The 23868-nt window shown below is 38.7% G+C and overlaps 1 protein-coding gene across 1 annotated transcript in view; it reads left to right on the top strand.

The window, feature by feature from the left end:
• The window catches only part of LOC134212366 (metallo-beta-lactamase domain-containing protein 1), a 306305-nt gene that overhangs the window by 80714 nt on the left and 201723 nt on the right, over positions 1-23868 (top strand). The window lies entirely within an intron of this gene.

Raw genomic sequence — 23868 nt, 5'->3', positions numbered from 1 at the left:
ATGGATTCCACCTATAGATTTTATGTAAATGAAAAGCTTTAAGGTTGTCCTGAACTGTCACTTTCGTTGCGATTCTATTGGCTCCATTGACGCTTCCTTACCAAAGCGATTTTAATTTTCTCGTCTGTAGAATCGTTTATGCCTTTCTCGTACAACAATATGTAACGAAAAGGCTATAAACTGCAAAAACCGATGTTTTGATAGGAGGCCTTGTGGTCCGACTTTCATATACTTGATCGGTATCAGATTGATGAATTGAGGTACCACTGGTGTCTGTCGAGAAAGTATTTAAATCTTAATCATTGGATGTTGATCTACTCACAAACTGGAACTAGCGTGGATCTCTGGCCAAAAAGTGCTTCTTCTTCTTCTTCGCTGGCATTACATCCCCCACTGGGACATTGCCGCCTTGCAGCTTAGTGTTCATTAAGCACTTCCACAGTTATTAACCGCGAGGTTTCTAAGCCAAGTTACCATTTCTGCATTCGTATATCATGAGGCTAGCACGATGATACTTTTATGCCCAGGGAAGTCGAGACAATTTCCAAGCCGAAAATTATCTAGACCGGCACCGGGAATCGAACCCGGCCACCCTCAGCATGGTCTTGCTTTGTAGCCGCGCATCTTACCGCACGGCTAAGGAGGGCCCCATGGCCAAAAAGTGCGACGTGGGATAATTTTTGGAAACATGGCCACTATTCAACACATTCTCGGTCAAACATAAAGATACTTAAATTAATGATTTTGTGTGTGTTACTTCTACGTGAAGTTAAACGATTTACAATGATATGGATATGCTAATATCATCTTCCAAACTTAGACGTACATGTTCATGATAGAATTAGAGGCGAAAGTATAAAATTGATAGTTCCGTTACGATACGGTAGGCATGAAGAATGTTTTTATAAAAGTCGATTTGAAAGCGAGCGGAGGGCAAGTCAAACCACCTTCCTTTTGCCAGTGGAGATATATCAGCTTCCACACTGATATTCTTCCCTTCCCCTTCATACGGGAGCTTGGCAGAAGGAAGGTCGTGTGATATGTGCCATCACAAATATTGCCCTCCGCTTGCTTTCAAATCGACTTCTATAAAAACATCCTTCATGCCTGCCGTATCCTAACGGAACTATCAATTCTATACTTTCGCCTCTAATTCTATCATGAACATGTACGTCTAAGTTTGGAAGATGATATTAGCATTTCCATATCATTATGAAGATACTTTTTTCTGAAAATGTGGGTTTGTTCTTCAGGAAACTAAGGAATTACTCCAAGAACACACCCTCTGAACTTCTACTAGAATTGTTTTCGTATTTTAATTTGAAATTATTTCAAAACTTTATTTGAAATTTGTTTTGATATTCATAAATATTGTCCTCTGAAAAATCTTTAGGAAATTCATTCAAAAAACTTCTTCAAATTTCTCCTAGATTTGTTTCAGATATTCTTCAAGGATTTTTCCCGAGAATATCTCCAGGAAATCCATTGGTAAATCCATCAAGATTTTTCGAAACTAAAACTCAAACCAAAAAATCCATCGTGGATTTTTTTCAAAAATTACTTCGAGTATTTCCAGCACTGGTTTTGACGAAATTTAATTTTTGTAGCCAGATGAATTTGCAGACGAATTTTGCATGGAATTTCCAAGAGAATTCCCGAAGAAAAAAACGGGAACAATTTTCCGCGAGAGCCCTTGCAGGAATTTCCGGAATAATTCCCGGGCCGTGAGTATCAAGGGCTTCCACGTGACTTTCTGAAGAAATTCAATGACAATTTCCGGGAAGTCTTTAAAGTAATTAATGGAGAGATCTTGATGGAATTTCTGGAGTAACTCCAGCGAGAATGCGCGGAGGAGTTTACATGGGAATTTCTGAATGATTTTCTGGTGGAAGTTCTGAGAAAGGGGATGTGGAAATTTCTAAGAGAATTCCTAAGTGAATTGCTGAAGAAATTACCGAGAAAATAATGGAATTTAGAGGGTATATTTGGAAGGATTAACGGAGAAATATTTAGCTCTAATTTAAGATGGATGTTCGGAGAAATTTCGTAAAAATTCGCGGAGAAATTCCTAGAGGAACTTCCGGAGGAATTTCTGAAGGAACTTCCAGAGGAATTCCTGGAGGAACTTTCAGAGAAATATCTGGAAAAACTCCCGTAGGAATTCCCGGAGAAACTTTCGGAGGAATTCCTGGAGGAACATCCAGATAAATTCCGGAAAACTTGTAATACACGAAATTGATTCACACTGACTCACGCCGCCGCTAATCACCACCACGCCACTGCCACTGGTTGAAAATGATCATTCACGCCTCACCGTCGATAAAATTTCAATCGGCGTGCAGGTCTAGATAGAATATTGAGTTAAATCATGTATGGAATTTTCGACCAAACTACCAAGGTATCCCAGGAAGAACCCCTGGAACTATTGTTCCAGGATAAACTTCTTCGGAAATCCCAGTAAGACGTCTCAGAGGAAATTTTCAACCAAAAATTTTCCTCATTTTAGTAACGCTGCTAATTTGTTTCTCAAGAAAAAAATTGTGGATCTGAACTTAATGTAAACATAATTAAACAATGAAATATCTTGCCGACAATTCAATTTTATGAATCACTATTCCCATGATGGAATTAATTTACTCCTCGGGGAAATATTTTCTGGTCTATCAGATGAACTAATGCTTGGGGAAGGGTTCTAGAACTGGAACTAATTTCCTTGATAGATACAATAATTCATAAACATAATAATTGTTCAATTAGGTGGATAGCTAATCTGATTTCTAAGAAAATCATACCCATAAAATTTCAATTATTGCTGATAACACTCTTATGCCGATGACATACTCACGCGAGTGCGTGTGCGAACGCGTCCAAGACAAAAGAATTCCTCTTGCTGATATTCTGCTTTATGAGGGCTTGGACGCGCTCCGCATCGCTCAGCTGTTTCAGATGTTCCTTCAATTGTTTAAAATGATAGTATAATATGTGTTACGTAAGACTGGCAAACATTTATGACACGCTGCTTTTTTCAAAGTTTTGCTACTAAATTCATTATAACCTCACAATGGTGTTTAAATCAGTTGTAAAATTATTACGTAAATGTGCCATGATCAAAGCATATTCAAATTTTTACTAAAATCGTACAGAAAATCGAACGAAAAAAAAATATTTTTTGTGCGTACTATCGAGGTAAAATGTACAATCGAGGGTACGTACTATCGAGGGTACGCACTATCGAGGGTACGCACTATCGAGGTATGCCTGTATTTATATTTTGCCGTGATATATCATGCGCAGATCAAGTTATACTATTTGTAAGAAATGATCAATGTTCCGAGCTATTAGTTTATTCTTATACATGGGTAGTATATCTGAAAATTAAATTAATGTTTCGGTGCAAAATTTTTATATTGTTGCCTGTTCTTTTATTATATCAATCAACTCTATATCATGTTTTGCTATTCCTGTATTCTGTTCGGGGTTGTTAACTTTGAAGCGACTGCGGGGTTGTTAATTTTGAAGCCCGACAAAATATTTCATGATTTTTTCAAAGACCTAGAACGAACGATTTTTTTTTAAATGGATCGCATTCAGCACCTGATAGTCATAATTCCTCCATTTGAGTAGGAAAAGATTGACTAATTTCAGGGATCACAATGGTAGAGCATGGGATACAAAATCAATTACAATAAAATATGCATGCGGGAATAGGCATGTGGCTGCACAAACTTTACAAATCAGGAGTTTTAAAAATTTCATTTTTAATTGAAATTGATTTTATGGAAATCTTACCAGGGCCGAATTCATGGGTCAAAATGGGCGAGAGCAGGGGCCATAACATCAGTTACAATAAAACTGGGCATGCTGCTGCTCAGAATTCATGGAAAAACATAAGAAAATTTCGACCAGGGCCAGATTTGGGGACCAAAATGGAGAGAGCAGGGCACGACAAATGCTGGGTAAAGCTAACCATTGGTACTTCGCGTAAATAAAATAGACCCCATCTCGCGGTCTTCAGCCTCTTACCGAACAACTCCTATCCCAACCTCCTCGTGGCGCTGGCCGGGATACGAGCAACCGTAGGGAACCGTGACTCGTGAAATTGAGCTTATCGTCGATCATCACGCCCAGATGCTTAAGAGACCTCATGGAGTTAACTGTGCAGGTCCATACTCTTATCCTCGCTTGTTACAACCCATGGCGGTTATGCACCACCACGACTTTCGTCTTGTGATGTGCAAAGGACAACCGCCTCGAGTTAAGCCATTCCTCCACTCTGCCAATCGCGTATGAAGCCTTCAGTTCGACTTCGTCGAGAGTGTCTCCTGGACATGATATGATATGGACTTGATTGATATAAGAGATAAAAGAACAAGCAACAATATCAAAAATTTGCACCGAAATATCATTTAAATATCAAAATATGCTATGGATAAGAACAAACCAATAGCACTTGATATTGATCACTTCTTACAAATAACATAACATGATATCCTTATGATATTTTAGTGCAAAATATTGATATTGTCGCCTGATCTTTTATCTCTTATATCAATCATGTCCATATCTTATTTTGCTATCTTATCAAGATTTGATATTATTGAGCTATTTTCCTCTGCTCGGGTCAGCACCCTCATTTTTTTCATTCATTTATTTAGTTAACATCTAAACAGATAACACTGAATCAACAATTTGACACCCTATTCTGAAAATAACTTTTCAGTATCCTGCATAGGTAGTCCAGAACTCTTAATCGGTGCAGGGAGTCAGCAATAGCTGCCAAGCTAGCGTTGTTAAACGCATTTTTTACATCAAGTATAATCAATGTGCAGTACCTAATACCTCTCCTATTCAAACCTCTCGCTATCTTGGCCGTATCCGTTACCGATCGAATTGCTTCGATGGTAGAACGGCCCTTACGGAAACCATACTGGTTACTCGATAAGCCACCAGCACACTCTGTATAAGCCGACAATCTATTCAGGATGACCCTCTCTAGCAGCTTTCCAGCCGTGTCGAGTAGGCCAATTGATCTGTATGCCGAAGGGTCCCCAGGCTGTTTGCCGGGCATCGGTAATAGCACCAATTTCTGCCATTTCCATCGATCTGGGAAGTTTCCTTCGTCCATGCATCTCTGGAGACAGCTTCTGAGCAAATCTGGATCAGCAAGTATGGCGTGTTTAAGGGCCAGGATGATAGACAATGCTACGCCCGATATCAGCCTACGCACTTGACTATGCACCGCCGATCTGTTGGTCTGTTCTAGCATGTCGCAACCTTCTTTTAGCTCTAAGACAGGTTCTACGAAGATCTGCGATCGCTTTAGACCACCAGTACACTGGTTGTCGATTGCTTGGGGGCTGAGTCCTCCTTGGCATCGCTATATCTCAGGCACGTGTTAGTACCTCTGTCAATTCGTTACCGCTCAATCCTGTAGTCTGACTTTCCCAGCACAGTTCCTGATTGAACTGTGAGGTGCGCCATCCGGGATCAGTTGCACCGCCTCTTCTTGTCTTCACAGAAATAAATAATGAAAAGTAAACAGCGCGTAAAACTTGAGATGCGGAAATTTACACTATTCTACTCGGAAATGGACCTCTTCCTAACAAGTTTGCTTACAACTTGCAAGCAATACGCTTCACGTCAAATATTGTATACATTTAGGCTAAATCACGCGTGGAATTAAGCTAATAATGGTGTTCCATTTATGTGCATCATCTTTAGCGTAAATTTCAGTGGATTTTTCTATCTGTGTTACTTTTCCGGGTATAGTCGACCATAAAACGTACCTCCTGATAGTCGCTAAAGCCTAAAAGTATGACCCTCGTGGACCATGCATACATGAATCACCGCTCGGTCCTCTAAACGTTGGCACTTGGCCTTCATTCAGCAGGACTACGCTCAATACTGCTAGAGACTCTAGCAGAATATGACCTCTAGCGTTGGTGAACCGGTAGTCCCACTGCCCACGCATTGAATTCACCTGCTACAACTACTGGTTTTAGGCCAGTTAGTTTCGCCGCAAGAATAGCAACTACCCTAGTGCACTGCTTTATACTCCATCTAGGAGGACAGTAGCAGCTACAAACCTTTGCTATGACAAAACCCTCATCGTCGGGAGAAGATATTATCTTCTGGATGGGGTATCGCCCACAAGTCCAAATTCCCACCATACCGGACTTGTCCGCAATCCAACTGCCGTTTCCAGCAGGGATGCGGTATGGGTCGGACAGCAAGGCAACATCAGCTTTACACTCGATAACCGACTGTTGTAGCAGCAGTTGAGCCGCCTCGCAGTGGTTCAAGTTTAGCTGTGTTACTTGCATGTCTGGACCCTTCTAGAGGCCGGACAGGCCTGAGCACCGGTGAGATGTCTGTTGTCTGCTCCCGGAGGACAGATCAGACATCTTGGTGCAGCCTGACAGGTGCGAGCCTACGGCACAGCTTTCTACGGTCAGGTCCTTTACAATCATAAGACTTATGACCGTTGCCAAGACACCTGAAGCAGGTCTGAAGCGGTTGGCTTATACTTAGCGGACATACCGACCAACCCTTTTTCAGTTTAGCCTTATCCATTACCTTTTTGGCCTCAGCCTGAGGTACTTGGAATGAGGCAACCTGCATTCCCACGTAACTTTTGCGTAACCGAACCGCAGATTCCTGGATCTCGACATTGCACTGATCTCTCAGTGCGTCGACCAGGTCTTTGGCCTCGGTTACACTAATTACGTAAGTACTTAAGGGGGAAAGGGGGTTCGGCCATTTACGCTCCACATAAATAAAAATTGATTTGTATGGGAAAAATCTTACATGGGGTAGAGGGGGTTGAAAAACTCAGAAAAATTGCTTACGTAATTAGTGTACGGCCCATTACTTCATCCAGGCCCCTGCTCTGGATGTTCGAAACTGGGCATAAGGCTCTTACTTAAACCCCATCACCCAGGACCTCCTCCGTCAACTTTTTGTACTCAGAACTTTTCTGATCAGCATCCCGCTTCAAGACGAGAATCATCTCGCCTTTCCGCGTCCTTCGGATGCAGTTGACATCACCTCCTAAGCCAGAGAGTTTGTCGTGAACTCTCATGGCCTTCAAGACTGCGGCGTAGCTTTTATCATCAGTACTGACGATAATCGCCTCGCCTCTGTCTTTACGCTTACCATTGCCATTGGAAGGCGCACCCATCTTCTCCTGGGCTCTACCCTTCTTAACCGTGGTGCGTATCGCTCCACCTGCCGCATTCACTGCGGCCTGCTGCCGTTGCCTTCTCGCCTTTTTAAGATTCACGACCTCCCTCCAAGGTAGGTCTTCCTCCCGGCGAGCTTCAGTGGTCCTCACTGATAGAGGCACTGGTTTCACCGGCTTGGGAGGGCCGTCCTTCCGCTCGACCTTCTCCCGTCTCTCCCGCTTAGGAGCTGCGGACTTCTCGACAGCTGTTTTCAGGTTCGCCTCCTGCGTAACCTTACTCAGCTTCGGAGTCGCCCCTGTCATGGCCATCCTCCTGCGGAGTTCCTCGACCTGGCTCTCCGCCAGTCGTTTGCCTTCGGACAGGAGACGAATCTTCGATTCCGCCTGCTCTCTGTCCTTATCCGCCTGCTTCCGCTCCTTAACAAGTTTGCGGAGTTCACTCTCCGCACTCTTGCTTGCCTCTAGTAGGGACCTCCATCCCGATTTGGCCTCCACTACCAGGGCACAGAGCGCCTGCACAGCAAGTTTCAGGTCCTTGCTGTAATTAACGCGATTGTGCACGTCCGATACGTCCGTGATTACCTCCATCGTCTGGCCACCGCGTTCTTCGTGCGCCTGGCGAAAGGGTTCTCCTTCCCGCCATTCGCCTCACCTGCCTCCCTCGAATTCTTGTTTTTAGCTGGAATCATTTCTATTGGGTCCCCCTTGCGGCTGCTGTCGAATCCTGCTGGTGTAGTCGCCTTCGCGATCCCATGGTCATCTATACATACATTGCGGCATGCAGGGAGGCCATGCGGTGTTCAGAGCCAGATCAGCGCTAGTCAGGAGGGAGCATCTGAGCCTACTCCCACTCAGCTACCAGCTGAGCGACAGGATTGTACCGCGTGCTACAAGGCCCGCCACGGTTTTAGGGAACGGAAGACAGCCTGGCCATTAGCCCATTCGCCGTTTCAGGTCGGTGTCACCCGGCCTTACTAAGAGAAGAGAATAACCGGACTACCAGCCCTCTCATTCACAATATTTCAATATCCAGAGACAAAGTCCAATAACATACAACCAGTATACCATAATCGGGGTCTTACTGGGATCAACCCTGATGTGCCAATGGAACTCCCTGGCACACAGTCGCTTTGATAGAGTCTGCTTACAGACACTTGTTTTTTTTTGGGAGGGATTTAGCAGAGCCCACTGCTAAATCCCACCACGTCCTAGGCAGTACTACCTGACTCGCAGACAGCTGGGGAGGGGTCGTCAAGACCTTGGACATAGTCCCTGCTGCCTTTGGCAGCAGCGAAATTTACTAGCTGTAGGCCGTTGTCATTGGTAGTGGATTGAAGGCTCTCCCTACCAATTATGGGACGGAAAAGGTCCTCTCTACCGACCTGAGCGTTAGCGTCTTCGATAACAATTTCACGTCATGCTTTGGGTACTCTCCATAGGCTTTATCAAGACAACCATAAAACGTGTCCTTCACGTCGTCGGATTTATCGTTTGACGATGCGTAAACGTTGATTAAGCTGTAATTGAAGAATTTGCCCCGTATCCTGAACACACAGATTCGTTCGCTAATGGATTACCACCGCATCACTCGCTTCATCTGCTTGCCCATCACTACAAAACCAACTCCATGCTCTGCTTTTTGCCGCCTCTGTGATAGATGTTATTCTCGAATACATTGTTGGTCGTGGGGTCCACGGCTCGGAATTCACGTTCTCCGGATCTAGGCCATCGGACTTCTTGAATAGCGATTACGTTCACTCCAACCTTCTGCAGTTCCTGAGCCAGAAGGCTTACTCGTCCAGGTTCATTTAGGGTCCTGACATTCCAGGTACCGAGTTTCCAATCATAGTCCTTATTTCGTTGCCGGGTCGGTTGCCAAATAAAACGTTCTCTTTTTCTTCTATCTTCATTTTTCGTAGTATTTGAGAGGCTTCAGTAAGCTACCTTACCGGGGTAAATTTCCGCATGCATATTTCATTGTAATTGATTCTGTAGCCCATACTCTACCATTGTGACCCCTGAATCCAGTCCAGAGCAAAATATTATAGGCCCAAACTACGCTTTTTTTTACTCTATGACCAGGAAAGCCAAAACAGAGGAATTATTTGTTAACTACCCTGGTCGTTCTCAATGCAGATAGCAAAATATAACTATTCTTATTGAGCACAAATGAAACCGCGAGGAATTCCGATGATCAGGTGCCAGCCATTTGAAAAAAAATCGTCCTGCTCTGGTTCTTTGAGGGTTAAAAGAATAAAAAACGTCAGCATCTAATTACATCAATGTACCATTGATTTTGCTTTAAAAAACGAAAACGTTCAAAGTTAATTTCAAATAAAATAAAAAGAATTTTCAATTTTTTTTATTCTTTGTTACCGAGATTTTCAGCCCGAGGCTGGCTCGTCTCGATTTTCAATTAAAATATACAAACAATATTACACATTTGTAATGATAAAATAGTAATGGAATTAAACAAATATTAGGGGAAGGTGGTCAGTTGGCGGCATCCTTTTGTTTTAGGTCCATAACTTTCGTCGAATTGCACAATGTGGTGATATTTGCATACCAATGGAAGCCAATGGGCCAATAGGTTAAATTTTGGTATTAATATTCGTGTGTTTCATTTTCACGAATACAAAAAGTGAGACATTTGGTTGGCAGACAATTGAATAATTGAGAATGCTACAGAAATGGACACAAATGCCACACAACAAACATATTCCTACGAGATGAACCGGCCAAAGGTCGATAAAGATTATTATAATAATAATAACAAACATATTCTATGGACTTGGTGGTAGTTATTGGCGTCAGTCGTCTTAGCGCATTTGCGTGTCGTAAAATGTGGGTTTGATTACCGTGACTGTGAGGAAGGACACAACTTTTCGTAAAGTGGAAAATTCTCCACTGGTGCACTGGATGTTGTGTAAATGTCCAGCCCGTTTCCTTATGCTAGCTGTTAACCCTCTACAACCCAAATTTTTGTTTTCTCTCAAAATCACTATTTTGCTTTCTAAAATCGATCTAAACATTTTTTATTCGCGATTTTATTAATTTCACACTATGTTTTTTTTTAATATTTTGTTTTTCAAGTTTTTTTATCCAATCAAATATTTTTTTAAAATTGATTAATCCTTTTTGATTTTTCAACATATTTATAGTTTGATTCCTATTAAATGCTGATTGTAATTTTTAAATTTTCAGTATTATTTTTTTATTTTCCGTGTAACGAGTTGGATAAATATTTTAGAGTGTAATATTCATCACTATAACCTAAGGTTAGTTGTAGAAAAATACTAAACTACAAATATTTTACTATTCAAAGGTATACGAGCGAAATCATGGAGGAATAAAATATTACTCAATTTTCAATATTTTTTTTATAAATGTGTAGCACATTGATAATTGACTTTAAACCATATTTAAACATGCATCAACATCAAAAACTTTTAGAAATCTGATCAATTGAAAATTACAAAAAATAATCAAAATACCACGTCTAATTAGAGGGTTGAGTATTCAGTTCGTGCTACCTTTGGTAAAAGACGGTTATCCTGTCTTTCTATACTTATGCAATGTCATTTATGCAACTACAATGCATTCTTCGTAAATTATGGGTATTGAGTATGACAATTACCATGGTTTCTCTGCCGTTCTCAAAGCATTTAATCCATGCAAGTGTAACAACATCAGTGAATATCAAAGTGCTCATAATTGCTCATATTTCCTCGTATTTTATAAAAGGTGTCGGTGCATTTATTTCTATCGCGCATATTAAATCGCTTGATAATATATTCATGTATATAATTTGCAACCGCTGGAAGTTATATTGCTTTTCAAATTACACAGGAAGTGGCCCGCCCTCGCGGAGCTTCCCATCGCACAGGAAGGAATGCGCAATTGAATTTTTCAATATCCTACCGCAGCGTTGTTCGCACGCAGAGCCACAACCTCCATTGCAGTCTCGGAATTCCCACTAAAATATGCATGCGTATCGTCCCATAAAGCGGCAGTCGGTGAAGCACTGCTGGAAGCCATTTCTTCCAATTCGACATCATGTCAGAGTCCTTGTCATCGTCAAGCTGTACCTAGTCTCTAGAATCACTCAGCGCCTTTTGAATAATGCAAATGAAGCGCTCCAATGATGGCAGGCGAATAACTGAACCACACACTACCAAGTGCTGCTGCTGCAGGTTGTAAAAGCAAGCGCAATTGGAGCAATTTTGCAAAAATGATTTATGACCACAAAACCGAGTGATGATTTGTGATTCCTGTCAGCAGACCAGAGCGCTACCTCACAGCATCGTCATCAGCATAAAAGCTACATGTGCACTACAACTATGGCAACCTGACTACATCCTGGAGAAGATCTCTGAACTCGGAAGCGGGCTGAAACCAACGAGTTATGGAAATGCGTGGTTATTGATTTTGTTCTGACTCACTCGCTCGCTTTCCATTCGAGTCCTGTCTCTGTCGTCCGCCACCATCCAGCGGGAAGTCCACATATAGTGCAGCAGCACAGTATCACGTATTCACGGTTAGCGACGTCGCCGTCGTTGTTGTCGGTAGCAATCAAGTTCAACCGCCGGATGAATGTAGTTGTGTAGAACATGTGTGCCCTCGTGTCGGGATCGTGCACGCCGGATGCGGCTCTCTGATCCGAATCACGAGAGCGAGCGTGGGAGAATGGGCCTTTTTGCAAAGCAAGCTGCACCAGGCGGAGATTTTCTCACTTGCTTCCTTCCTCCGGTGGAAAATCCGTCTATCTCGTCTATCTCATACCTTTGTTATTAGCAAACAACACAAAGGAACAGCATTTTCTCGAGTAACGTTGTGTGTCTTTCGATTTTGCATATTCCTAGATATGTGGCTGTGCTCATGGTGTTCGAAATGTTTACGGTGAGCACTTATTGTGTAGAAATTGATTATACTTGTAACTTGTATAAATTCAGGAGCAGTCACTCTATAAATTGATTTAAAAATTTCAATTTATCTATCTAATGGCCATAAGATGGTTTGCTACATGAGGAGCTCAATTTTTATTACTAAATAATGGTCGACCAATTTGACTCATTTACTCAGGCTTATTTTGTATTCCATTGTTTTTGTTACGATGTATGGGACTCTCTATCTCATGAGAACTGGAACGGCAATCCTACATGAAAATAAACTCATCCTTAGCCCCTGTGTGATAGCACGGATAGCACCGAATCGAAATATGTATCAATTGAAAACACGGAGCACAAAGTGCACTGTGTAAACCACATTTTGCGAATCCATACAAATTGCTGTCTAATTGGTATACCTAATTGAGTATTGACTCTACCTCTATTCGAAACTAATGATTCCAATGTATGAAGAACGTCGATGGCATTGAATCCATATAAATGCCCGATTTTATAAACACTAACTAGGTCATCCAATATAGTGCATGTGAAATCTATCTAGAAGCGCTTTGGGGCCTCTACTTAACCTTGCGAGCAAAGGCGTAGGATTGCAAATCCGGCGACTTCGATTCGTGGTCCGGTCCATAATGTATCCATTGTATTTGCCACACATAATACATACTTTTGCATTGGCGGGCATGGAAAAGCTGTCAATTAATAACTGTGGAAATGGTCAGGGAACACTTAGCCATGTGTCCAAAACTCGAATTTCATTATCACTTTCAATTTCCGATACATCGGAAACAACAAATTTTCAACAAACAAAAAAAAAATCTGATTTGAAACTCAAGATATGAGTAAATCGAATGCAGGATAAAACAAGCCAATATCTTCATGAGATTTTGAGTAGTAACACTTTTAAAGTCAAAGTGGATAACATATTTTCGATACCAAAGATCCATTCCAATCGACTCAGTTCGACGAGTTGAGGTGATGTCTGTGTCTGTATGTATGTATGTGTGTGCGCAAAAGGTCTCGCCAATTTTCCAAACACTTACTCTCAACCGATTTGCTCGCAACATATCCGGGAAGTCAAAGCTCCGATGCGACATCTGGAAAAAGTTTAGAGTATGAGTGACGATGATGGAAATTCAACACGGAATATATAGGAAATAAAATTTAAAATGCATTTTTCAAATTCAAAACAATATTTAATTAAAAACTATTTGGTATACTGGATTAGACTAATTGTTTCTTATTGAAAATTGTCCAGATCGAACTATGGGCTTAAAAGTTAAGGCCAAAATACAGTTTTTTTTTTTAATTATTTCACGGGCATTTATCCTTAATAGGTTTATTGCAACAATTTGCATTCGATTGCACATTTAGAAAATGATCTAGATTGGACCACACTCTTAAAAGTTTTACCCAAAATATATTTTTTCAAACTCAAACTGCGTTTTCAAAACTAACTAATTTTTCGAGTACGAATAAATAGAGATCTGAGTAGGCAATATATTTTTATTAATATTTAAAAAATGTGAATTCGCGACTAATCTCAATAGATTAAAAAGTGTTATCGACAAATAGAGATAGAAGATTTTTGCAAGTCATGCTACCTTAGCAAATAAATGTTTCAAAAAAGAGCGGCATAGTTGAAGTTAATGTTCATGGAAATTTAATGAGCCTTTTGCAATTGTATTTTTAATCTTAAAATTTTCAAGTAATATTATTCTGAACTCTTGATGAAATATAATTCTGTGGATATAGTTAAAACATTGAAATATTATTCCATTAGGGACTGTATTCATATTGGTATTGATAGTGTAGGCCTCTGATTATTTAACCTATTGATTGTTCACTCCCCTTTTATAATCAGCAACCGCAAATTTACAAAGAACCATATTTCGGTAACTCGAATGATAGAATTTTAAAATCATTTGCAGCACATATTGGGCATAAATCAGTGTAAGCGGGTTTCAGTCTATTTTTAAGAAACAATTTAAAAAGTGAGTTAGAAAATTGCGAGTTCTGGTTTAACCACATCAGTTCAAAATATCTACACCAGATAGAAATGTATTTCCATGCACTTACTTGGAGCATGTAAATAATCGTAACATTCAATCGATTTTACTGTTCATTTAAATCGAAATAAATTACGTTACACATCGTTGAATTTTCAAAACTATTTGCTGTGTAGTCACTCGGTTAGTTGCCGGCTTAACCCATTTCTATCTACCACCATGAATAGGCTAATGAGCTTATTCGTCCGTAGTTTGAATTATCGTCAAACGACTTCATCAATAATGAGCATCTGTGGTTTTAAGGGCAAGTTATCAAGTGATATATTTTTCTACTCTTTCACTATGAATCGATGATGGCAAAGAAGACACAAATGAATATTTGAGTAGGATATAGTTTGTCACAATTCCTTATCCATACCAAGATCGCTTGTTCCTAAAATGTGATGAAAGTAATAATGATGCCAAAGTCTGTTCAGATTACGAGCTTTATAACTTGACATTAACTACCATAAATATGAGAACTATGACATTGAGATATTCCCTAACAAGTATTGATGCTTGTACTTTTAATAGGCTCTCAAAATAGTGTTGAACGCATCCTCAATTCTTTGTGGATTTTGTTCAAATTTTGAAACAACATGTATGTAATTTAAATTTCTCACTATTTTTGGGTTTTGATGGATTATTTTTTCACAATTTGACTTGAAAAAATGTTATTTTCAATATTTTTTGTGTAATTGCCATATCGTTACTCCAAAACTAAAAACACATAATTTAGTTTATACACGATCCTGTCGTATTTTTAATCGTGTGGCTTCAATTTACCACCAAAATCTATGGAACTTGTTCCTGAAAATCCTAAATAAGATGCAAATTGTTCATATAATCGAATTTTCCATACAATCGAAGCAAAATTATTTTTCTCAAAATTTGTGTTCAACGATTAAATTAGTCTTAATACAAGCATAGCATAGCATATGTGATTGTACAAATCGTGGGTGGCTATACAATGCTCAATTGAGCAATCTACTGTATATTGTCGCAAATTGGTACTTGGGATAGTACCTTTTCCTATACAGTAGCAGTTGTATACCTGGCCACGTCCTTACAATCACGGAAGGAAGGGAAGGAATGTTAGTTCAACATCTACTAGTGAAGATGCAGGGAACCCATACTACCTTCATAGATGTCTCGGGAAGGAAAATTTGTGTTAGTGAGAAAGGTGAATAATAGGGAGCTCTATTCGACAATATAGAGCGTTTGTCAATAACAGTATATGCTGTAAAAATAATAAAATATATTCATCAATTTACTTACGAACCGTCCTAAGGAAAAACAAAACAAAACACAAAATTTCGGCAAATCGCGCGATCGTTCTGCCGTTCGAAACAAGCGCCAACACGCACTGAACTAATTAACTTTATTACCGCGCAATGCAAAACACAAAATTTCGGCAAATCGCGCGAACGTTCTACCATCCGAAACAAGAGCCAACACGCACTGAACTGATTAAATTAGTCTTAATACAATGCAAAAATATCTAATATTTTGTAATATAATCCGCATGTTTTGGCCCATTTTATGATGATTCAGTAGATGTTGAGTTTTAACCGTTTTCAATCGCTGGCTTGCACACCGTTCTAAAATTACCTCAGTAATGGAGATTTCGGCAAGCTTAATGTAGACACAATAATATACTTAGTCATGAATTCTAACTACAGTGCATACCTGTTTTAGTCCCAAAGCTAATACTATGCGTAGGAGAAAGTTATATGTTCTCTTCAAAAATAAACTTATCCTTATTCGATTCGATCGCATCAAATTGAATGCGACGCAGAATTCAGAACTATTGTCTGCTATTGAAAATTTGCCAGATCGGACTATGGGCTCAGACGTTATGGCCAAAATACAAAAACCCGTAGAAATAATCTATCTTTTCCGACATTCATCTTTAGCCGATCTGTTTTCAGCAAGTTGCGTTCGATGGGGATTCTTACTATGGATTAAAATGAATGTAAATAAGTGAGTCTATCCACGTATCAGTGCCATTTACTCTAGTACCGTTTGCACCTACATCTGTTAGGACCTGTTGTAAATATGTTGGAGTATGTCCATATGTTAAGGACAAGCCCCCCTTAATCCAAATTTAAATTTACTCGCGTTTGTAAGGACACCCCACTCAATACGAAAGTAGCGCACAACTACCATTTCAATTATTCCACTCATACTTTCGAATTAGTAAAAATGATAGTGGTGCATTGCTTCCGCATTGAGATTTAAATTTGGATTCTGGGAGGCTTGTCTTTAAAGAAGGGTCGTTCTTCCCGACGGGCTTAAAAACTAAAGTCTCGGGTACTTATTCAAAAGGACGTATGTGATTTTGTAAACAAAGATTCAAACGGCGATTTGTCCGATCTGATGGCACTCCCACGTAAACCAACACCACCACCAGGTAGTCGAAGCCTCCCCCTATCAGCCTATGGTAATTGTTTGCGTGGGAGTGCCATCAGATCGGACAAATCGACGATTGAATCTTTGTTTAAAAAATCACATACGTCCTTTTGAATAAGTACCCGAGAAGTGTTCTGTGGACTGTTAAAAACGAGTTTATTTTTATTACTTTTATTTTCCGTCGGTCCATTTCTTCCCGAAGACAACCGGTGGTGCCAGGAAAGCGACTCCATTTGAGCCCTAAATATCGTACCCATCAACACATGCACTGAGCCTACAGCTACCAAAGAAAGGCATGACCAGATAATTTCGAACTAAAGTTTTTCGGAAAGTTTACTTATTTGGTAATATTTTTATTCGCTACTAAGAGTTCATTCTTCTACCATACACTACAACTATGTTCGGGAGCTTCCTTTTGCGTCTTTAATTATATTTATATCGTCCTAATACAAACAATTAAAATTCATCATGAAATTTAAATAATTCCACGTCTTGCTGCCTGCATCATTGGTAACCTTCTTTAAGCAGCAAATCATTTGAGAACTGCCAACTTACATTCAGATACTTAACGAACATACGAACGAATATAAATACCGGGATATTTAATAACATGTATTTGAAAGTTAAGACTTCTTGTTGATTTTTTAATTTTTTACAGTTCAAATAGTAATCTATTTCATCCAGAAAAGTTAATCCCAGGTTTGATACTTAATATAGTAGCCATTGAAATAAGCCTTTCCAGTATTCTGGGAAGACTGCTAAAAAAATCAGTCTTGGTCAAATTTGCTGGATATTAATGCGCCATACGCCCTTTACACAATTCTATTCCCTCCAGTTAATTTTCACGCACCAAGGGTAGAAAATGGTTTGTTAGCGAAGAACTAACAGCTAAATATGAACATCTCATCTCATCACTCGCTTCTTAGACTGGCAATTCACATCAAGTTTTAATATAACAGAGATCACCTACACGTTATCGTTCCACACCTGTTTGCAAGCACGTGGCTGTGGTAGTTGTTGATTAAAAATACACAAATGCGATGGAGTTTGCAACGTGAAATTGGTAAATCAATCTAGTCAGCTGATCATGTGATTCAGTGTGTGGTTTCATCATATATATCTTCGAAAGCATGCCTCTCTGGATTTTTTGTCTCAATGTACCTTAATAAATATAGAATTAATGAAAAATATGACGAAGAATATTCAAAAGATTTTTAAAACCTCTAGGCACGAAAAAAGTTGAGCGAAAAAAAAGTCCTTATAATCGAGGTAAAAAGTCCATATAATCGAAGTCCATTTAATCGAAGGTCCATATAATCGAGGGTCCATATAATCGAGGTATACTTGTAATTCGAAAAAAATCACATGGTAAGTAATCTACGGTAAATATTTCCATGAGCGTAGAACTGCGAAATTGAAAACCGTGTAAAAACAGAATCCTGTGTACAAGATAAAGTGATGACCCAATGAGATAGATAGAAAGTGAGAACGAAGGCCAAATGCAAGTGTATTAGTGGATGCTGGAAAACGTAAACAAAAAATGGTGACGTACATATTTGCACGGCTTATTATGGGAGCTCATTCGAATGTAGTAGTGAAAGCTTTTTCGACATACACGAAAGGCACGCACACAAAATATGGATTTCCATACCTTAGTATATATTTTCATTGGTGATGACCCAATTTTGTACATGTTCAAATTTTGACTGCCCCTGGAATAAATTCCAGGAAGCCTATAGAGCACAAGAAATATTCCAAAATTTTTGGAAGTCTATATTACAATCACAAACTTGTGCCCGGGACAATGTACCGTATTTACATTTTACAGCGCAAAGCCATTAATTGCTTTTAATTATTGCTGTTTTGACCTCCCGAATAAATTTTTATCGATACATTTTAATATGGACGAGAAAGGCATCATCGCATTTTTCTAACCTTAATAAAATTGATTTTTTTAATTACTAGAGTTCATCACCGAGGCATCATCATCACTGGGTGGATTAATCTACCGTCTAAGACGAATTAAGTACTCTCCATCCATACTCTCCAAAGATATCGAAAATAATTGGTGGAATTAAATGGAGAGTACTTAATTCGTCTTAGACGGTTGAATACATTCCACTAGAAGAGCTTAATATATTTTTCGGATTATTCTAGTTGTTTTTTACCGTCTAAGACGAGAAAATCAGCAAAAAGTTTGCCGAAAATCAGCTAACAAACGTCATTTTTGCCGGCATATCATTTTTTTTTATTTTGCTGGTGCTCGGCTGTGCGAATGAATCCCCCATTTGACCGTAGTTACAGCGGCACACTAGGAGTTAACTTTCTGAAATCAGTATGGTTCGATTTCTCAAAATTAAGCACCTTAATCGAAAAAATATTTGGTAGGCGTAGTAGCGGACACCATCCTTCATAACCGGTACCAAATTGTTTTTCATGAAAGGTTCCTAATTTTGAGAAAACCCGCGTTAGATGTCTTTCGCCATACAAATTTCTGGCGGTTAACTCATGCTGGCTATTTTGCGCATATACTATAGCGCCTAGATGTGGCAGCGGCGGGTAGAAAATCAGCCACTGCCAATAATTCATTCTTGCCGAGCTGCAGAAATGAATTCTGAGTGTGTATTATTTATTTATTTATTTAACAATAATAATTCATAACTACATAAGTAATCTTCTAACGATTTTCAATGTATATGTGGCTATGAGCAACTATATATTGATAGCAACGTCTTTTGATCAACACCATTGTACATTTCAATACCGATTAAAGTGAATCTTGATCTTGTTCTTGAAAGCAGTTGAATTTCTTTCATTCCTGCAAATAACTGGCAATTCGTTCCAATATTTGACTGCACGATGACGAAAAGATTCTTTTAAATAATTCGAGTGATTCCTAGGGACAGTTAACAGGCAAGTACGGGATGATCGAGTAGATGTGAATAAGTTGTGGAGGTAAACAGGTGGTCGGCTCAGAATATTGTGTGTTTGAATACAAATTCTTGAAATAAGATGTTTAGTATAACTACATCCTAGAAGGGCTTCTCTATATACTGATAAGTGGTCAAATTTCCTCAGATTATATACATATCGAAACAAGACCAAGCGGAACATCCCCATAGTCAAACAATGGAATTATTAGTGATTTGGCCAATTGGGCCCGAATATGTTGTGGAGTACAGTGTCTTAACATAACAAGTGAGTGTAGGGTACTGCAACCGGAATTAATTTAAGAATTCCAATTCAAATTACAATCTATTAGAAGTCCCAATTTTTTTACTACATCGGTGTAATTAATGGAATCATTTCCAACTTCTACCAATGGAGTTACTGTTAGATTAGTACGTTTAGTGCGGAAGATAATAGATTGAGTTTTCTTCGAATTTAACACCAAACCGTTGCAGCAACACCTCTCAAGTATATTACGGATGTCAGTATTGATCAGATTTACTAGTTCGTTGATACGTTCTGGAACTCCAGATATGTATAACTGGCAATCGTCAGCCTACAAATGAAATTGGCAGAATGATATGCCTAGTGGTAAGTCATTAATAAACATAGAGAATAGTAATGGGCCAAGAATAGATCCATGAGAGACATCACTTGATACAGGGATTTTGTCAGATTGAATGTTACCGTAATTATCGTATTGGTATCGATTTGATAAGTAAGACCTTATCAAGTTTACAGAGAATGTATCTAGCATGAAATTTTGTTTTAATTTTCAACATAGGAGACGATGATCAATTGAGTCGAAAGCTTCACTAAAATCTAATAGAACCATGACCATAATCATTTTATTGTCAAGAGCTTCTCTTATGTCATTTTCAATTTTTGTTAATGCAGTAACAGTACTACACGCTTTACGGTAACCAGATTGAAAGGGGCACAATAACTGTTTTTGTGTAAGATAAAGACTTAATTGATTTGAGATAAGCGACTCGAACACTTTAGAGAGAGCACATAGAATGCTTATCGGACGATAGCCATTCTCAAATACAGGATTATCAATTTTACCTATTAGGATAATCTTTGCTATTTTCCAGTCCATTGGAAACTCGGAAGTGGTGATACAGCAATTGAAAATATCGGTAATGTACGGTACCCGATCAAGAATGCATATCAAAATTATAACAAGGGGAGTTATTTATTTCAGAAAAATAATGTAACAAAATGTGTTATAAAATTGGCTGGTTAGTTGTTAAAATAACAAAAATTATATCAAAATACCCTCTAGCCGTAACATAATTATAACAGAGGTTGTTACCTTCATTTCAACATTATAACAACCGTTGATATGATTATGAGGTACAAAAATCTACTTTCATGGTAATTGCCTACATCACGTATAAAAATGTGGTACGCTACAACGCCGGATTTCCATCCATAATGTAGGCAATTAACTTTGTACTAGCTATTAACATCGAACATTGATTCAAGTTATACTGGAGGTGATTACCTCCGCTTTTTTCCAATATCAAAAAATTTAGGCAATTATTTTGTGTAAATATACATAACTAATGTTGTTATAATTTTGATATGAAATAAAACTGGCCGAAGACACATTTTTATCGAATTATCTAATTATAACACACGTTGTTTTAAATAACAAACATTGATAGAATTGAGTTATAATTTTGTTATGTATTCCTGATCGGGTAGAGTGACGCATAAAGATGATTTCAAGATAGTCAACGGAATCAAATCATTGCCAACAGCATCGCAAGCCGCAGACGCGAATTCTGCAAGTACATCGTCATTAGACACACATCTGAAGGAAAAATTTGACTGTGCTTCTACGGTATCTTCGTTTTGTGAATCCGTACAAGAAGTAAAATGTGTTCCAAAATAATTATTTAGAGTTTCAGCAGTTACATCACCGCCGCTCACATTAGTGCTAGTGTGTTTTAGTCCAAGACGCTTACCTATATTCTTCCATAGTTGCTTGGCAGGAAGATCGACGTTAAGTTGAGAAGAAAAGTATTCCTTTTTTATCCGTTTCACTTCACGATTCGCTAGATTACGAAGTCTGGTGAAAGTAATCCATTTTTCACGATCATTTCTATCCCGTCCCGACCAGTAGATAGTAACAGATTTATATCAGACCTTGTTATTCTGTTACAGCAGTTTCTTTTAACAGCGGTTGTTATAAAACGTGTACCATTAGTAGTTAAAATAACAAAAATTGTAACAAAATCTCTTCTAGTTTTAACAAAAATATTACTAAATATGTTATTTATTGAACAAAAATATAACTCGTTGTGTTACATAAAAAGTGGTTAAAATAGCTTATACTATAACAAATTATGTTCTTTAAAAGATTGTGATGATCCATAATGTAGGCAATTAACTTTGTCCCGCTGGTTTAACTTTGAATGCAGGTTCAAGTTGTATACTGAATGTGGTACCTTCGTTTTCTTTCCAATTCCTATCTACCAAAAATGTAGGCAATTTTTTTTCGGTATAAATAAACATAACACATTATGTTATAATCATGTTATGACGATCATAAACATTTTCTTTCCTCCATTTTTGACAGAGAATTTATAACAAAATTATTGCAAGTTTTGTTATTTGTAACACATATTGATATAATTGTGATAAAATTTTGTTATGACTAACTGGTCGGGGTTTCCAGCATTCATACGCGTCGGAACGGTTTTTAAAGATACGCTCAACATGTTTAGTAATCCATGGATTATTGGGATCTTTAACAGTTTTCTTCGCTAAGGGGGCATGACGATTAAGGGTGTCGAAAAACATCTCATAAAAACATCGAAGCTTATCATTAACATTAGCACAGCAAAAAACTCTATCAAAAGCACAATCGTGTAGGTCGGATAAAATGAGTCGTTATCTATTTTATGGTACTCACGAGCCCAGTATACTTCAGGGTGTGACTTCGAATGTTTGTACTTATAGTCAACACAAATAAAATCATGATCACTTATCCTACCAAGAGAGGATTGATAGACATTATTTATACTTTTCGTACAATTTCCAGTGAACAGATCAAGAATGGAAGATGATTCGGTCCTGTGGCATGTAGGGGAAGTGCTAATTAACTTGAAAGACAGTGCATTTAAATTTTCCAAAGATGTCGTTCATTTTTTCGATTTTTGTGCCTTTAAGTTGATGTTGAAATCACCCATTACCAAAATATTAGGCTCTGTAGATGACAATTCAGAGATAGTGCTGAAGATACAATTTGAATTTGACACCTTTATATTAGGGGGCTTGTATATGATACCACATACAATGTTCGCGTGTTTCAATTTAATGAATAGATAGTCGATCTCACTATCTTTTTCGGATTTGGTGATGACCGAGTACTTAACATTTTTCTTCAAATAGAAAGCCACTCCACCACCTTTTTTTTCCTTTTACGTCGATCAGATCTTACTATGGCGTATCCTGCAATTTCAGCCAACTTATTGGTAATAGATGGTTTGAGCCATGTTTCAACAATTGCTAAAACATCTAATACAGAATTAGATAATAATGAACGATAGTTTTCGATGTTGCCGATAAGACTACGGGCATTATGCAGCCCGATTTTCATTAAATTTCTGGAGTGTTTTGATAGGAAGGATTTTAGTTGATCATGTTCAAAATAATGATATTTTATGTTTGAATCATAACAGGATTCTTTGAAATGCAGAGCAGATGTAGCAACTAAATTATTATTGACTGGTACAATGGTATTGATACTACTTAAGTTTATCATATCAGTACTACGTGTTTGGCAGGATTCCCGTTTTTTGCTTGAAACTCACGTATCTCAACGCCTTCTGGCCAGTAAAAAGGGTCACTTACTAAAGGGACTAGCTCTTCTGAAACTGATAATTTGAACGATACAAAAGAAAGCTCATTTAAATTTTTGGAACGCGGAACTAACTTAATACATTTTAATGAGGAAGGATCAATATTAATTGTATCACGCAGGTAATCGACTATATCCTCTTCAGTTTGCTCAACGTGGAACGGTGTGATGTATAAGGACTTCATAGTTTCTATATTCAGGGTTTGCCGCAATGGTGGGCGATTTCTGCTTACCACTCTCAGTCGACAATTTTCTTGTTGAGCATTAAAAGATGAAGGACCAGCTGTTGACGATGAACTAGGCACACTAGTGTAGGTAACTTGTGCTCGATTGTTGTAAGCTGACGTTCGTTGCGCTTCGGAAGCAACCGCGGCGTAGGAGTTGGGTACGGTAGAGACAGTGGCAGTAGTAGTGGCATCGGAGATGGCAGCAGCAGGAACGAAAGCGGTGGTAACAAAGGGGCTGATGACAGAAGCAACAGCGGCTGCGGTAGCGATGGCG

Source organism: Armigeres subalbatus, chromosome 2, assembly GCF_024139115.2.
Source record: "Armigeres subalbatus isolate Guangzhou_Male chromosome 2, GZ_Asu_2, whole genome shotgun sequence".
Lineage (NCBI taxonomy): Eukaryota > Metazoa > Arthropoda > Insecta > Diptera > Culicidae > Armigeres > Armigeres subalbatus.
The sequence above is the reverse complement of the archived record's forward strand: the minus strand, read 5'-3'. Positions and strand labels throughout refer to the sequence as shown.